At 48.2% G+C, this 14,041-nt stretch overlaps 1 long non-coding RNA gene across 2 annotated transcripts in view; it reads right to left on the bottom strand.

The window, feature by feature from the left end:
* The window catches only part of LOC150044890 (uncharacterized), a 44,876-nt gene extending 31,383 nt beyond the window's left edge, over nucleotides 1–13,493 (bottom strand). Inside the window, exons 1-2 of one of the 2 annotated variants that reach the window (XR_016533055.1) lie at nucleotides 13,433–13,493; nucleotides 5,511–5,569 (exon numbers count right to left, since the gene is read on the bottom strand). This is a non-coding gene — a long non-coding RNA (uncharacterized LOC150044890). Of the gene's footprint in view, nucleotides 1–5,510; nucleotides 5,570–8,296; nucleotides 8,358–13,432 lie in introns of those variants that run through there. The other variant, XR_016533054.1, reaches the window with a different exon arrangement.
* Nucleotides 13,494–14,041: the final 548 nt, after the last annotated feature.

Below are 14,041 nucleotides of genomic sequence, written 5' to 3'. Positions count from 1 at the left end.
TTCCACATTCTTTACATCCATAAGGTTTCTCTACTGTGTGTGTTCTCTGATGATTATTAAGGCCTACCTTCTGGGTGAAAGTCTTTCCACATTTGTTGCATTCATATGGTATCTTTTTTGTATGAATTCTCCAGTGTCTCCTAAGAGCTGAATTCTGGGTGTATGTTTTTCCACATCTGGTACGTTCACTTGTTTTCTTCCCTCTCTGAACTACTGCTTGGGTATTGTGAGTAGACTTATCATAGTCGTCTCTAAGCTGGTTATGGTTATTGTCAGAGTCTCCCACAAAAACCCAACGTCATCTCTAAGCTGGTTATGGTTATTGTCAGAGTTTCCCACAAAAACCCAACTCTGCTTAAAAAATATGCTCTCTGAGTTTAATACCTTCCCTTCTTCACCATATTCAAAATACTTCAGCTCATCAGAACACTCAAATTTTGGTCTAAAATGCTCTTAGTATCTGAAGGATTCTTCAATTACAGGAGGCACACCTGGCCTAGATGCAGCACGTATGTCATCAGGCTCACTGTAAAGGAGTGTGTTCTGATACTCAATTCTTCAGTCTTCATCACTAAGGAATCCAGATTATTCCTACTCGGCTCTGCCTTACGTTTTGAACTCAAATCAAATGTTCTCACTAATCTCCCTCTTTCTTCAACTGTATAACTATTGGTGACTGCTACTTCACCTAGACATCCAACTGAATTTTCCTGGCAGGCTGTAATTATGTCCTCCATTTCTTGGATATCTAAATGATTTACAATGAAAAAAAAAGACAAAAACATAAACAAGATTCCAAATTTCTTTAATGTGAACACATTTGCTTTCTTTAAATTTATTTTTCATTTATTTACTTATTTATTTATTTACTGTGGGTTGTGGTGGTTGAACTCAGCCTGCGTGTTGCCCTGAGCTCTTCAGCTCAATGCTACTACCCTACCCTTGAGCCAAGCCCCACTGCCCATTTTCTCCAGGTTAATTGGAGATAAGAGTCTCAGATCCTTTTGTGCCTGGGCTGGCTGTGAAACTTGATCCTCAGACCTTAGCCTCCTGAGTAGGATTATAGGTGTGAGACACTGTACCTGGCTTTTTTTTTTTGATTGTGGAGCTTGAAGTCTGGGCCTAGACACTGTCCCTGGGCTCTTCACCTCAAGGCTACCACCGTCCCCACAGAGACACAGTGCCACATCCTCTTTTACAGTGGTTAATTGGGAGATAAGGGTCTCAGGGTCTTTAGTGCTCAGGCTGGCTTTGAACTATGATCCTCAGACATCAGTCTCTGGAGTAGCTAGGAGTCCAGGTGTGAGCCACCATGCCAGGTCAAGGTATTCATTTTCGACCACCCTAAGTGTTAGGAATTTAAAACATCACAAATAATTCCACTATGTATTGGTAGAGTTTTAAACTGAGTACTTACCATCTACCTATAGTATCCTTATGGTTGTGTTTTTCAAATACTGTTTTGATTTACCATGGGGGAATAAGCTGTTTCCTTTATTTTATTGAAATATGTATATATTGCTGCTTTCCTTCTCAACCATTAAGTGAAGAACAGGAATATTTTCTAGATTCAGATACCACTGGAGTATTTTATGCATCTCCTTGCCTTTTACCTAAGTGGTAATGGTTCCTGAGAGTAAAGATTTATATATGAATCTCTTCAGTACTAATTTCTCACGATCAATTTCTTCATGTATCTGTGGGAATTTTAAAGTTCATTTCTATCAATCTTAGACAGAGTCAAAGTCCAAATCACTTTTCTGACAATTCTGACCATCAGAACCATGAAAGATCAAGGATATTCCAGCTCAGGACTTGTCAATCATCCACTGTAGGCTAAAATCTTTGATTCTGAATCACAGTTTCTGCCCACCACTGTTAAGACATTTTCTTTATCAGAGGACACCAGCACTGGCATATTCCATTTTATACTATACCTGTGTTATCCTAATTAAAAAGAAAATGAAATCTCATTTTCTATATCTGTAAATTTTTTTGCTGCAGAATGATTTCCACAAAGATAAAGAGAATTTCTAACTCCAACTCTACTGCCACACAAAATTCAGTATGTCTCAATATGAATTTTTGATTCATAAATCTTTGAGAAAAAGGATCTTGTAGTTCTCTGCCACATGCAGAAGTTAGGGGAACTAGGAATATTATTGCTTCGTACTGCTAAGATGTATTTATCTACTGTGCTCTGGGTCCACCATCACTATACAAAATGCAATAACTCCCCTGTAAAATTCTTTTCTGAGACTTCTCATATCCGTGGTTCTGCACCCTGCTCCAGCTTTACAATCAATATAGATTTAGGAAAAGATGCCCTGTTGATAAGGAATACTGGAGAGTTATTGCTCATGGTGTGTAAGGTCTCAACACATCCTGTTCACAAGGTTGCTCCTAAATGTTTCTCATTTCTCACTGGCTCCATGATCGACTTTTCCCTAGCTTTACATTTTTTTCCCCATTGTGTGGCTGGAACTCAGCTTTTACTCCAGGCTAGCATTCTACCAGTATAAGTCCATGTTCCAATTCCAGTTCTTGAGGGCTTAATTATAGTTAGATTTCAGCCTCCTGAGTAGGTAGGATTACAAGGATAAACCAATGCACCAGTGCCAGGTTTGGATTATGAATATACACTTGAACTCCTAGATCATACTTCCAATAGTCATATACATTCTACTGTAGATTATATATCCAATTACATTAATTACCTCAGATTTGTAAAGATAGTCTCTTATTAGGAAACATAGTTCAGATTTTTGTCAAACTACTGATTTGGCGGCTTAAATAATGAGAATAAATCAATAGAAAATGGGAAGGGGCGCTGTGGCTCAAGGGTAGGATGACAGCCTTGAGTTGTGGAGCTCAGGGACAGTGCCCAGGCCAAGGAGTAGGGTGGTAGCTTCGAGTTGATGATCTTAGAAACAGTGCCCAGGCCCAGAACTCAAGCCCCTTAACCCCTCCCCCCAAAAAAAGAATTACATAATCAAGTTCAAGTTTTTCTTAGAGGAAGACAATGCTTGGGTGGGATTTGGCCTAGTGGTAGAGTGCTTACTTAGCATGAACAAAGACCTGGGTTTGATTCCTTGATAGCACATTTGAGTGGAACACGGTGCTGCAGTTTAGGTGGTAAAGTGCTAGCTTGAGGAAAAGCCGAAAGAAAATGCTCAGGCCGTGAGGTCAAGCCCCACGACTGGAAAAAAAGTAAAATACAACAAGAAGGAAACAATACTGCTAGGTGCCCGTGGCACATACCTGTAATCCCAGTTACTCAGGAGGCTGAGATCAGAGGATTGCGGTTCAAAGCCAGTGCAAAGCCAGTGCAGGCACAAAAGTCTGAGACTCCAATTAACCACAAGAAAACAAAAACTGATGGTATGGCTCAAAGTGGCAGAAAACTAGCTTTCAGCTGAGGATCTCAAGAACTGTGCCCAGTCCTAGAGCTCATACCCAATGACCAACAACAACGGCAACAAAAAAGAGAGAGGGAGAGAGAGAGGGAGGGAGGGAGGAAGGGAGGGAGGGAGGGAGGGAGGGAGGGAGGGAGAGAGAGAGAGAGAGAGAGAGAGAGAGAGAAAGCCAAAAAAGAAATGACACTTCCCACTGACAGAAATAGTTCATCTAAATAGAACTAATAGAACTAACTTCACCTATCCACTAAAAACAAATCATTTGATCTTTCAAGATCAGGTGATTTTTGCTCACCCAAGGAAACCAGGTTGCTGTAGTTCCCCAGCTTTACATCTCTATACAGGGTCCTTGAGCAATGTTTAGGTCCTGCCACTCCTCACAACTGAAGTCCACAGCCACATCACCAAATGACACCACCTCCTGCAATGACACATTTCCTTCAAGAAATTAGATTTGAATCATGGGCACATCAGTTCTAGAATTTTATTCTTCTGCATGTATGCTTTTGTCTTACATAAAATATTTCCAGCTTCCTGTGTTATCCATAGAGTGGGAGAAAGAAAACTCAAAATACACATTTTCCCCAAAATTATGGAGATAATTACAAAGTTTCCCTAATACATCAGGATACATTTCTGCTGCTAGCAACAGAGACAAACAAAAAATTAAGGAGCTACTTACAACGTGAGTTGTAAGTAGGTGTCTGATGGAGTAGTTTTAGCTCATTTTGATAAAATTCACTAACAAGGAAGTGAACAAATAATAATTCCTGCATGTTCATACTATGCCTCACTGAAAAAGCCATTTAGAGCTACTATTAAAAGGTGCCCTCATGGCTGGGAGTTTAGCCTATTGGTAGAGTGCTTGTCTAGCATGCACGAAGACCCAGGTTCAATTCCTCGGTACCACATACATAGAAAAAAAGCCAGAAGTGTTGCTGATGCTCAAGTGGTAGAACTCTAGCCTGGAGAAAGTCCAACAACAGTGCTCAGGCCCTGAGCTCAAGCCCAGGACAAGGGAAAAAGAAAAGTACCCTCATATCCAATCCTATCCTGCAGGACTTCATAGGGAATACAAACCACATCAGTAGAGCTTTGAAAAGCATAGCTTCCAGGTGAGTGTTAAAGGGAGCAGCAGTACTTGAGAAGGTAGGTAATGATTGATTTGGTCCTTACAAGATTTCACTTAGGTACCCAAATAAAAATATGCTAAGAAATAAAAGTAAGTAGCATAAAAACATGCTATTGTAATCAATTTTGTTATTAAATTTCCAAAGATTAAGGCTGATCATTGATAGCCTGATATTTCCTTCCTAAGCAAAAGAAAGGCTAGCACAAAGTTTTGTGAACATTGCCTACCTGCTACAATACAGAATATAGTTGGAAAGTGCATCAAATATTTCTTGATAAAATTTTCATTTATGCTCAGCCATGTTATCCTTGCTGTTCAATAGGCTAAAATCTGAGGATCATGGTTCAAAGCCAGCCCAGGCACTAAAAACGCTGAGACTCATCTCCAATTAATCAGTAGATAGTAGGATTCCTTATCTCCAATTAATCACTAGATCTTATCTCTGATGAGTCCCTAGAGAATGGAAAAGCCCCATAAACTATATCAAAGGAAGCTTAACTTTCAAGTAAACAAAGACCACAAAGCACTTCAAGAATCTTGTATGGAGAGTAATTTAAGGACAAATAGCTAACTCATTCCTCCAGAATATTTGAAGGTGTGTTTGACCACACTATTTCATTAACTGCAGTAGAACTTAACACAGTTTAATGTTAGGCATAAGAATGAGATTTCTGATAAGTTGATAGTGAAAATTTACCTTCCATAGGAAGTTACTTCCTAGGTGTCATTGAATCACATAACATGTGTGACTACTTTTTATCACATTAGAAAAACTAGAAACCAACTGAAGCAAATCTGCATTAATTTAGACAGAATGTAAGATATTATAATCTGCTAAATCCACAAACCATTTTTATCTGACTTATGAACCTGTTCCCATAGCTGAATCTGTTTTTCTGTTTTTAATTCTTGGACACCCTTAGACTCATAAAATGCAATGTAAGAAATAAAAAGTAACTCACCAGAGACTTTTTCATTCTTTCCTGCTGTTGACAATGAACAAAAGATTCTGGAAGCATGGCTGGGAGAGAAGGCAAATGAAGAGGTCAGGAAAGAACCTGTGTGATTTTGCCCCACAGTTTGTGGAGCAAATCTAGGCACAGTGACTCACTCCTGTAATCCTAGCTACTGAGGAGACTGAGGCCTGAGGTTTACGGTTCAAAGCTAGCCCTGGCAATAAAAAGTCCATGAGACTCTTACCTTCAATTAACCATCAGAAAACCACACGCAGGGCTGTGGCTCAAGGGGTAGGGTGGTAGCCTTAAGCTGAAGAGCTCAGGGACAATGCCTAGGCCCAAAGGTTAAGTCACACACACACACACACACACACACACACACACACACACACACACACACACACAATTATACATGGGCTATAAAAGCATAAATCCTTCTTATGGGAGAAGAATCTTTAATATCTCAAGTAGAATGTTATTCTCGCCACTAAATATGAATCCCCAGTTCATTAGGTATAGATTTTATACAAGCAATTCCATTGTAAATATACATACAGAATTTGTAAACTAATGTTCCCATAAAAATAATTCAATGACTGAATTCAATTAATACGAATTACACCTTCACTAAAACTAGTTATTACTGAAAATACTCCTTCGGGATGTGTCAACTACTTCTCAATTCATGCTAAGTTTCCATATTCACAATTGAGACCAGAAATGTCATGATTGCAGGGTGAGATAATTTTTTACATTAAATCCAAGCCATGTGGGAGGGATTCAAAACCACAGCATTAACGTTAACTGCACTCAGTGAATACAGTTAGAAGTCATTTTAATAGCTGTACAGAGACTGCTCTCTGCCTTGGGACTGGTTGGAAGCAGCCCTGAGCTTCAGTGGGGCTGAGCTTTCAAAAGGTAAACTCCATATGCAGGTGGTCAAGCAGGTTAAACTGGACTTCTTGATTTAGGATTTGGACTGTCCTCATACACATTAGTAACTGAACATCCCCGTTTCAAATCACAAGTTTTGTATTTTGGATTATTTTATTAGAACTATAATTTGTTCCAGGCTCAGTGTCTCGTGCCTATAATCCTAGCTACTCAGGAGTTGGGTGGGCAGGGACAGTGTGTGATAGGGGCAGTGTGTGACAGGGACAGTGGGTGACAGGGACAGTGGGTGACAGGGACAGTGTGTGGCAGCTGTGCCTTGCAGAGGGAATGGGGTAAAACTGACAGGCGTGGGTCATGTGCTTTGGATTAAAGTCCAAGCTCATCCACTACTTTTTTGTTTTTTGGGTTTTTGTTTTGCCATTTGTGGGACTTGAAATTTGGGCCTGGACCCTATCCCTGCTTTCCTCCACTCAAGGCTGCCGCCCTACCCCTGAAACACAGCACCACTTCCCTTTTTAGTGATGAATTGGAGGTAAGAGTCTCATGTTCTTCAGTGCCCAGGCTGGCTTTGAACCTCGATACTCAGATCTCAGGCTCCTAAGTTACTAGGATTACAGGCATGAGCCACCGCGCCCATCTCATCCACTACTTTGTGCCTTGCAAAGACCACTTGAGAAGAAGTCTGCTGATTCTCCAAAGAACCTCAAGTCAAGAGGAGGGCAAAGACCCCTGAGACCACCGGGCGGCATGCCACACCCAAGACAACAGGGACCAACTGTGCCAATCCAGTCACCTGTGAGCCAGGGGGCGAATCTGACTCAGCACTCAGGAGCCAGTGGCTGGCTGAGTTCTAAGGAGTTGGTGGGGTCCTCAGCAGACCAGATCAGCTTCAGTGGAGAGGTGAAGAGGACCGCCGTGGTGACCTGCAGAGTGGGGGCTGGGGACAGAGAGAAGGACCTGCATGGGCCCAAGGCTGGAGGGTGCTTGTTTAGGGGAGGGCTCTTCACGCAAGTGGCTTGGGTCTGAAGTAGTCCATGCAGGCTGGGTTCTGGGAGCCTGCTGGGCTCACCCACCGGACAGGTCCATTCGCCAGGTGGGGCCTGTCACCTGAGGAGGTGGGCTGGAGTTTTACATTCGGGGGACCGTAGACCCCGATCAGGACCTACTGCAGTCCTGCCCACTTTCCACTGGATCCCAAGAAGGGCTGCGTGCCCCATCTCCACCCCACCTTCCCACTCCACTCACCTGCCAGACTCCTCCAGCCTGGTGCCCACCCAACGGCTCCACCCCCACGGCCTCACCACCAGGCTGGACACCCTCACCACACCAGCTGCCCCACTGACAGCCTCACTGCCAGACTGGATGCCCTCACCATGCCAACTGCCCCCATTGATGGCCTCACTGCCATACTAGATGCCCTCTCCAGGCTGCCATCATCAGGCTTGTCACCTCCCACCCCCACCTTCCCCCCCTCTTAGCATCATGGGACCAGCCTGCTCAGGTCTTCCTTCTAGCCCACCCTGCAGGCTTCTCTGCTCAGTCGGTGGGAGCCTTTTGTTCTGGCACTCGTGGGTACAGAGCCCACTGCCCAATCTGTCTCTTTCATGACTGGTTCCTGGCTGACTTGGTCTGGTCACACAGCCCATTCTACTGGGGGACTCGGTGGGACCCCCTGCTTTCTTCCCATCTGGTGAAATCGAAGGCTTAGCTGCACACCTGAGCCCCACTCCAGAACCCTGCCCCACATATCTAACCTGCAGTGCTGCTACAACCAGCATTGCAACAACCTGTACCAGAGCCCACGGCCATTCTGCACATCTGTCCATCCCAAGATAATTCTATCCCAGGCCTCTAGTCCCTCCTCATCCCAGAACCGCCCCCTCTCCCTTGGTGCTTACATGCATATGTGGCTTCTGTAGCTCCTTTCCACACCCTGGAAACTTCCCTTGGGACTTCTCAAAGCCTAGAGCTGGAGCTGCTCAGGGCAGGGTGAGACAGGAGGGCAGACAGCTGTTGGCAGTGTTTATCGGATCCACAGGTTCCGCCGGGAAGAGGTGCTTGAGGGGGCTGAGGGAGAGGCTGGAGGAGAGGAGAGCTATGCTTTGCACCGACGGTATCACGGAAGAGGTTGTGAGAGGCTCTGGGAGTCTGTGCTAGTGCCCTCTGTGTGTTGATGGTTAAGGAGGGTGAGAGCAGAGCCATGAAACACTGGTGGTTGTTACTTCCTCCTGTGCTGGAGAAAGACGTGTTCCTTCTTCCAGTGGTCGCACTTCCACTGTGGCCCTCAGTGGCCTGTCATCAGTCCCCCTGTGACTCCTCTCTGCTCGTCATCAGGCCTAACACCCCCCTTCTTCCTGAGAGGAAGACTTGTCGTGTGCTGACTAGTTAGGCCTCCAGCCTGGTAACACTCCAACACTGACATTCCAGAAGGTCTCGGGTGGCTTGCTAACCTGTCATGTCACACTGACAGCCCTTCCCTGTGGCCCTTAATGCCCAAGCAGGTGCCACTGGGCCTCAGCCTCCTGACCCAGGCTCACCTTCAGCCAAGCTGTCACTGCACTGCCTCAACTGTCCACTAGATGTGGCCCCAGAGCCCTGTGGCCTGGCCTACTCTACACCAGACATGAGTCTGAGAACTTGGGTCTTAACATGCAGAAGCTAATACCACTTGAGCCTCTGCTCACTCCTCCACCATCTCCCTTTCCCCGAGCTTGCTAGCACCAGCCTGGCATCCAGGTTTCCCCAGGCATGATCACTAGCACATTTTAGCACCTGACCTCTCCACAGCACACACCTTAAATGTGAGAAGACCCTGCGCAAGGACAGCACCGCCAGGACAGAGAATTAGAGAGAGGTAGAGGGAGGGGGAGGAGAAAAGCGAGACTGACTTACTACTCTTGTGATAACCAAAGAAGCTTTAGCTTCATTTTGTTTCTTAGACTCCCCTGGTCAGAGTCCCACTTCAGCCTCTGAGAGCTCGGCCTCTGGATGCAGCCCTTGCTGGCTGTTATATCAGTTCTTTTCAAGGCAAGGGCTCTACCACTTGAACCACAGCACCAGTCCTGGCTTTCTGGTAGTTAACTGGCGATGATAATCTCACAAACTATACTGCCTGCGTGGGCTTTGAACTATGATCCTCAGATCTCAGTTTCCTGAGATTACAGGTGTGAGCCACCAGCTCATACTTTCTGGAGGAGGGGAGCCCAGAGCATTCCAGAAAGAAGTGCAATTGGGAGTGGCAAGAATGGAATCTACATGAGTGGGTTTCAGCTCACCCTGTGGTGGGTGTGGAGCCTGTGGACTGGGTACACATCTGTGTGTGGGAAATTCATGGGTGAATATATGAGAATAGTGTGTGAGTGTGTGTGTGTGTGTGTGTGTGTGTGTGTGTGTGTGTACAAGCTAAGGTGTGGGATGTACGCATGCATGTGTGTGTCAGCTATCAGTGTGAGTGTGTTGGTGGTGTATCTCAGGTGATGTGACTGTGTGTTGTTTTCATTACCAAGAGTCAGAAAATAGAGCATAATTAGCCATTGGCATGAGTGATAGTGGTGTGTGTGTGTGTGTGTGTGTGTGTGTGTAGGTCTGTGGGTGTTACAACCAAAAGACTGGACTTTAACCTGACAGCCACCCAGAGATGCATGATTTCTGGTAGGAAGCAATTACATTTATGTTCAGCAGGATCTTCCCAGCTGCCAAAGGAAAGTTGACTTGAGGGGCCAGGCCGAGTTAGAGCAGGCTGCTGTCATCACTGGGATGGGAGACACCAGCATGCCCTGCAGGTGCAGAGAAATGCATTCACTGAGTAAAAACACAGAAACCCTGACTTCCTGAAGGAAGGAAGGTGTCTGTGTCTGCTGTCCTGGCTGAGGTGACCAATGCCACCCTACCTGAGAATTCATGATTCACTACCCAAGCCCTGCTATGTTGGGTTCTTAGTGTTGCCTCACAGGATTTTTTTTGTCAGTACTGGAGCTTGAACTCAGGGCCTGGGCACTGTCCTTGGAAACTTTTTGCTCAAGGCTAGTGCTCAGCCTCTTGAACCACAGCACCACTTCTGGCTTTTTCTGTGTATGTGGTTTGGAGGAATCGAACCCAGGCTTTCGTGCATGCTAGTTTAGGCCATTTTCCTGGTCCCTCACAGGATATTTTTGTGGTCACTTCTTTTCTTTTTGTGGGTCATAGGCTTGAACTTGGCCTGAGCACTGTCCCTGAGTTCTTCAGTTCAAGGCTACCACCGCACCGTTCAGCCAAGCCCCACTTCCTATTTTCAAGACGTTCATTGGAAATAAGAGTCTCGGGTCCTTTTCTGTCTGGGCTGGCTTTGAACCTTGATCCTCACATCTCAGCCTCTTGAATAGCTAGGATGACAGGTGTGAGCCACTGCGCCTGACTCTGTGGTCATTTCTTCACCTAGCTTGCATCCCCCAGCTCGTTTCTGTGGATGGCCTTGCTCTTGAAGCCAGCCTCTTCTTCTGAATTGACCTCACAAACTCCTCTTTCTAGTGTCAACCTTCCCCCTTGTGCTGGGGTCCAGGGTTCTGACCTAGGCCCATTCAGAAGGACAAAGGAAGTGGATACAACTTTGGAAATATAAGCAGAACCACACCACAGTGGGAAAGGCTGACCAGATTATAGCTCGAGTGGTAGAATGCCCTGGGTTCAATTCCTAGTACCACAAAAAAAGGTTAAAGAAGAAGGTAATGAGTAGGTGATGGTGACACTTTGGATCAATATGTATAGGTTTGGATGACAGAACTGGGGAGAGAAAAGGCCATCATAGCTGCAGAGGACATGGAGGCCACATCTTCAAGATGCCAGAGATTTTAATCTGTTTGTATGAGGAAGGGAGAAACTAGAGGAGAATGGAAATTCACAGGTGAGAAAGGTCACTGGGGGGGGGTGCACCTGACAGAAGGAAGAGCCTCTCTCTGCCCTTCCTGGAGGGCAGGAGCCAGGTGGGTGTCAGGTGATGGGAACCCATTCCATGGAATCCAGACCCCTAGATTCCATTGTCTGTAAAAAGGACCTTCAAAGATGGCGGGGGGGGGGGGAGTGGAGGGGGCACAACAGAGTGCCCTGGAGGAGGAATGAGGAGGGGAGCCCGGTGCCTGCTGGATGATACTGTGGGCTGAGTGGCAATGGCAGAGGCAAGTGCGGAGCTGTGGCTTCTCTTGTGGTGTCAGGTGGCCTGGGGCAGACAGCGCAGCAGGCATCGGGGCCTTGAGGAGGCTTCGTGTCTCTGCTGGCTGAGAGACGTGGAAGCCAAGAAGGCTGTCAAATAGGAAGACAACAGACAGTGTTCTAGTGACCTGGAAAGGCTCCAAGACCGGGGGGCTGGCACAGATCTTCCAAGCAAAGCAGAGGTACAACTGGGAGTCAGAACAGGCAATCTGAACGGGGTAAATTAACTGAAGAAACAAGTGCCAGGATGCAGACTTGCTGCTTATGGAGCAGATGGAGGTTAAGCCAAGACAGGATCCAAACTGCAGGACCCCCTGCACCTCCCAGCCTGGAATCCAACCAGAACCTACACCAGGCTGTCCCTGCTAGACAGAGGGCTGGGCTGCCACAAGACACCACACAGCCACTGCCCAGAACACAGGCACCTTCTCCTGACCAGCCAGGCCTGGCTTCTCCACACACCCTTCAAGACAGGGGGCAGAGGGGCAGGCAGCGTGCAGTGTGGCGCAGACAACCAGGACAGGTGGCGGAGAGACAAGCTGTGCTGGCAGCAGGGACAGCGTCGCCGGACTCCACCTGTCAGGAAGACGGCCTGCTGTCCATCCTCTCCTCCAACCCTCTCCTCCTCTCCTGCTCTCCATCCCCGATATCCTCACCTCCTCTCCTGTCCTCCCCTCCCCTCCTGCTTTCCTTTCCTCTCCTCTTCAGCTTGCCTCCCTTCCTCTCCCCTCCACTCTCCTCCTCTCCTCACCTGCTCTCCTCCCCTCTTCTCCTCATCTCCTCTCCTCTCCTTTCCCCTACTGTCCTGCCCTCCTCTCCCCTCCCTGTGAAAGGGGTGGAGAGCCTGGAGGGTGGACATGGATTCCAGCAGGGACTCCATCCCCTGAATTTGTTCCTCACCCCAGACCTTCGGTGCCCTGCGAGGCGTGGCAGCCCTCCCCACGCAGGAGCAGCACCCCAGCAGTGGCTCCAGGCACCACACTAATGCTGGGAGGGTCGTCGTCCTTAGGGGTCCCATTAAACACACGGAGGATCTTTCACCACAGCCAGGACAGTCCTCCTCCAGTCCTCCTCCTCCTCAGGACCTCCCCCTCCTCCTCAAGACCTCCTCCTCCTCCTCAAGACCTTCTCCTCCTCCTTAGGTCCTCCTCTTCCTCAGGATCTCCTCCTCCTCCTCCTCTTCCCCCCCTCCTCCTCCTCCCCCTCTTCCTCCTCCTCCTCCTCCTCTTCAAAAACTCCTCCTCCTCAGGACCTCCTCCTCCTCTCTTCCTCCTCCTCTTCAAAACCTCCTCCTCCTCTTCCTCCTCAGGACCTCCTCCTCCTCAGAACCTCTTCCTCCACTTCTGGATCTCTTCCTCCTCCTCCTCCTCCTCTTCAAAACCTCCTCCTCCTCAGGACCTCCTCCTCCTCTCTTCCTCCTCCTCTTCAAAACCTCCTCCTCCTCTTCCTCCTCAGGACCTCCTCCTCCTCAGAACCTCTTCCTCCACTTCTGGATCTCTTCCTCCTCCTCAAGACCTCCTCCAACTCCTCTTCCTCAGGACTTCTGCCTCCTCCTCAAGACCTCCTCCTCCTCCTTAAGAGCTCCTGCTCCTCCTCAGAACCTCCTCATCCTCCTCAAGACATCCTCCCCCACCTCCTCAAGACCACCTCCTCCTCCTCAGGACCTCCTCCTCCTCCTAAAGACCTCCCCCTCCTCCTCTTCAAAACCTCCTCCTCCTCAAGACCTCCTCCTCCTCCTCCTCCTCCTCCTCCTCCTCCTCCTCCTCCTCCTCCTCAAGACCTCCTCCTCCCCGGTCTCAGGATTCCCGCCCTAAATCTTCACTGGCCGGATCAGAGCCGCCCTCACTCACCGGGTTTCCACTGGTCTTTGGTCCTGCACCACCTCTGTCAGGCCTGCAGAACTCACCCAGGAGTTCCTGGCACCAGCTCCGCACGGAGCCCCCGCCCCGCAGCCTCAGCAAGGGCTCTGCCCCTCCCCAGAGCCCCGCCCCGCCCCGCAGCCCCACCCCGGAGCCTCAGTAAGGGCTCCACCCTGCCCTGCTGCTTCAGCAAGGGCTCCTTCCCACGTCCTGAGCCCCGCCCAGCCCCAGAGCCCCGCCCAGCCCCGGAGCCACGCCCCCAAAGCCCCTCCCTGCCGCCTCAGCAAGGACTCCGCCCCGCCCCCCGGAGCCCTACCCCTCAGCTTGGCCAGGCCCCGCCCCCAGCCCCTCTGCTCCCTCCTCCACCAGCAGAGCTCCAGCTTGGCAGAAGACTGTGGTGGGCTCTGGTTGGTCTTGATTGCCTCTTGCAGTCCAGGGCCAGGGCAGGGCTGTGGCTCAAGTACTAGAACACCAACCTGGGTGAAAATGCTTAGGGACAATGTCTTGGTCCTGTGTCCAAGCCCCACACAGACAGATAGACACACACAATGTCCTGTGTCCAAGACCCACACAGACAGACAATGTCCTGTGTCCAAGTCC

The sequence above is a fragment of the Megascapheus bottae genome, chromosome 29 (assembly GCF_031878675.1).
Source record: "Megascapheus bottae isolate mThoBot1 chromosome 29, mThoBot2.hap1, whole genome shotgun sequence".
Taxonomy (NCBI): Eukaryota; Metazoa; Chordata; class Mammalia; order Rodentia; family Geomyidae; genus Megascapheus; species Megascapheus bottae.
This window is presented reverse-complemented; position numbering and strand designations above follow the sequence as displayed.